Below are 3595 nucleotides of genomic sequence, written 5' to 3'. Positions count from 1 at the left end.
TCATGGTGGCGCTATAACTCGCCGAAAAGTGTTTTTACCTCTGACTGCACGGATCTGTGGATAACTTTGTATGCCAACTCCTTAGAGGCCAAGGAAAAACCTTTGCCTGGAATTTTTCACATCTGCTCTTTATAGCGCCACCAGGAGGCCGACATATGTAAAACACATTTTCTAATATTACTCCTTCAGATTTTATCCAAATTTCACGCAAATCGGCACACATGCTCTTCATAGTCATGTGATCAAGACGGGTTTGTTTGATTTCTCATAATCCACCCTCATTGGCTACGATTGGCTTCTAAACTTTTCAGGAGTAGCCCGCTTTGTACCCGTTTTGTACAAATCGCCACAACTACTCAACGCAGCGTCCGATTGTGGTGAAACTGTGCATGCATATTCCCACTAGTCTTTGGAAGAAATGCCACTTGACAGTTTTCAAATCAGCCTCATGGTGGCGCTACAACAGGCCAAGCCGCGTCACACACACACACACACACACACACACACACACACACACACACACACACACACACACACACACACACACACACACACACACACACACTCCTATCCTCCTGGTGGAGACCTGTGCCCAGAAGGGCACTTTTTCTAGTATTCACATGTTTTCTTCACTTTTTTTCTAATGTGTGTACTTTGGACATGTGTAGTTGGATACATTGTTATAGAAAATGTGATGCACACTTCCCTATTTGGAATAATTTTAAGGTGTAGGCCTATAAAACCCTTTTCCCAAGACTTTCTTTTATTAAAATACAAAAAAATAAAAAACTGACTGTTCCATGCAGTGAATGCAAAATGACTTGTTTCCATACTAGTGAGTAAAATTGCTTTACAGCATTGATGGTCTTTATTAAAGGCGGATGGTTAAACAAAAATGATTAAAGTTAAACGTGTTAAATTACAATAAAGGTACCCCCATCTCTATACAAAACACTTCCATGGTGTATGAAGATATATCGAGATGCAATTTTACAGAAATGTAATCATTTGTTTTGGTTTAATTGCATTTCATTTGCACAGGCTGTTTCTGATGAATCAGTGTGCACTGTGCGGTCAATCATATTCTATTTATTTCCCATGTCATTTCTCCTATATCAGTGTGCACTGCAGCAAGACAAGGTTGACTGATGCCAAAACTTTGTGCAGCAGTAGGCTGTAACAATTAAAAATCACACCTTTGTGAAGTGAGGGGCGTGTAACGGACCCCGGAGCGAAATGGAGGAAACGCTTTTAATTTGAAGGACTGTCAGGAAACAGGAAACAGGAAGCTCGCTCGCTCACCTGAGCCAGACTGACAGACAAAAGACAGCCCAACATCAGTCAGAGGAAATGTTTGTTCCTCACCATGCTTCTCTCAAACAAAGAGGATTGAGAGCTAAGCCTAACCTCGTCAACAGGATGAAATGGAACACAAAGGATCAAGTGAGTGCAGAGAAATTAAATAACAGATCAAATGGAAATGGAACTTTCAGATTTTAATTTGTTGATTCATTGGTTTTAGTGACTCTCCTGGAGAATGACATGGTCGAGGGACATCATGAGTTAGCACCTAGCTGGAGAGGGAACAAGGTGAATGTCAATTTTTATGGTTATTTGTTTGTGTGATATTGTTGTGGGATTTTATTGTTGTAGTTGGTGGTCTGCTCATGTGGTATTGTGGTTTGATGTATATACCTTTTTAATTGGTTTATTTGTAAATTGTATTTGTTTGTCTGTTTATATTGATTATGTGTGCCTTATATTGATTATACGTTTTGTGCTTTGTTTTTAGTTTTCACGTTGATTTAATAAAGAAACTTCACATCATCAGTCGGCCTTCAACCTCTTTATCCAGCCGGGTACGCTACAGTGAAAACTTGACCCAACATGGCCCCCCCCCACCTCCCCTGCAAGACATCTACATTGCCCCAGTCTCAGATTCTGAGGCCTGTACACCAGAAATCGGCCTACTCCACTCTGTCAGCCTGCATCACAGCAGTGGTTAGTGGTCTGATGGATGATCACACACAAACACAACAAATGCACAATTGAACATTACACACACCTCCAGAAACAAAATAAAGGCTCATACAGAGGAATGTGAACTGTGGACATTTACACATTTATTTTTTGAAAAATGGTTTAAAGGGTTTTCAAGTGCCATGTGTCCATGCATATGAATTACGGTTGATAAGGTTTATGCAAGGTCCCTTTCATGAAGGTTTCATACAGTTTTAATACTGTGGTTTTGGAGTTTTTATGCAATGTGGTGATTTCATTGAAGGGTTTGTTCAGTGTTTAAATACTGCACTGAGGTTTCATTGGTTCACCTTTTATGGTCATTTTCAGTCCTTTTCTGTGCTATATGTCCAAACTATAAAATGCCAGATTTAAGTGTTGAGGTACATGGGTCTGATCTAGACCAGGAACTGGACAAACAAATGGAAAATGTCGACAAGGAAATTGAGGACTTGAAGGATGCCCTCCAAAGGGAAAAGGAACCCGAGGAAAGACAAAAATTAAAGGAAGCCATTCATGATAAAAAACAAACACTAACAGATCTCAAAGAAAGATGGACGGATTTACAAGACAAACTTCAGGACGAAACCATAAGCCCTCGACGCAGCAACCGTAAACAAGTTCCAACAGGAAAAATGCTTGCGTATCAAATGGAAACTACAGAAAAAAGGGTCAAAACATTATTAAGTATGTACGAACAATGGAAGGACATAGTGCGTACATTAAGGACGAATCTAAGAACTAAAGTTCCGGATAAGGAAATAGAACTCTTAATAACCAAATTGGAAAAAAGCAAGGACAACATCATAGGGCTCTACAACGACATTCGAGAACATGTCACGCCGGATACGGATGTGAGGCGGCGGGTTGACGCATGTGAATCCATTACAAAAGACCTCTCGCAAATAGCATATGACACAATGCTGAATAATGAATTTGATGCGGAACGACAACTTAATCGCCTTCATGAACTGCGTGACCGTGATTCTTCCCATTCTATATTTGGTGCTCAGTCACAAGTCAGTTCCAGAAGAAGCCACCATTCTAGCCACCATTCTAGAACTACATCTGTGGCAGCCAGTCGACTAGAGGCAGCAGCGGACCTTGCTGGAAAGGAGGCTGAATATGAGGCCCGAGTGGAAGAGCAGAAAAAGAAAACCAACATAGAGATTCAGAAGGGAGAACTCGAGCAGCTACAAGCGGCAAGGGGAGTCAAGGTAGCTCGAGCTAAACTAAGTGTTTATGATCAGGCAGTACAAGAGGAGGTTGCCATTCGGGACAACAGCAATCCTAACATCAATATAGGAGAGTCTGCCACCTCAAAGGAAATCCAGCACTCAGACATCACTACATCAAACGCACCCCTTGACATTATTTCCGTCACCCAGGCAATTCAAAGCAGTATGATCTTAAACAGACTTCCCATTCCTGAACCATTCATATTTACTGGAGAACCCATAAGCTTCATTGAATGGAAGGCTTCCTTTTGCTCGTTGGTAGATCATAGGCCCATTTCACCTGCAGAAAAGTTGTATTACTTAAAAAGATACGTGGGTGGTTCGGCTCGTAAGGTTCT

General features: G+C 41.2%; 1 long non-coding RNA gene across 1 annotated transcript; it reads left to right on the top strand.

The window, feature by feature from the left end:
* The first annotated feature begins 1265 nt into the window (after positions 1-1265).
* LOC306931048 lies at positions 1266-2682 on the top strand. The gene is made up of 3 exons (XR_013790956.1): positions 1266-1443; positions 1523-1590; positions 1793-2682. It is a non-coding gene; the product is annotated as an uncharacterized lncRNA (long non-coding RNA).
* The last annotated feature ends 913 nt before the right edge of the window (positions 2683-3595 follow it).

This window comes from Electrona antarctica, assembly GCF_951216825.1.
Source record: "Electrona antarctica genome assembly, chromosome: 1".
Classification (NCBI taxonomy): domain Eukaryota; kingdom Metazoa; phylum Chordata; class Actinopteri; order Myctophiformes; family Myctophidae; genus Electrona; species Electrona antarctica.
The sequence above is the reverse complement of the archived record's forward strand: the minus strand, read 5'-3'. Positions and strand labels throughout refer to the sequence as shown.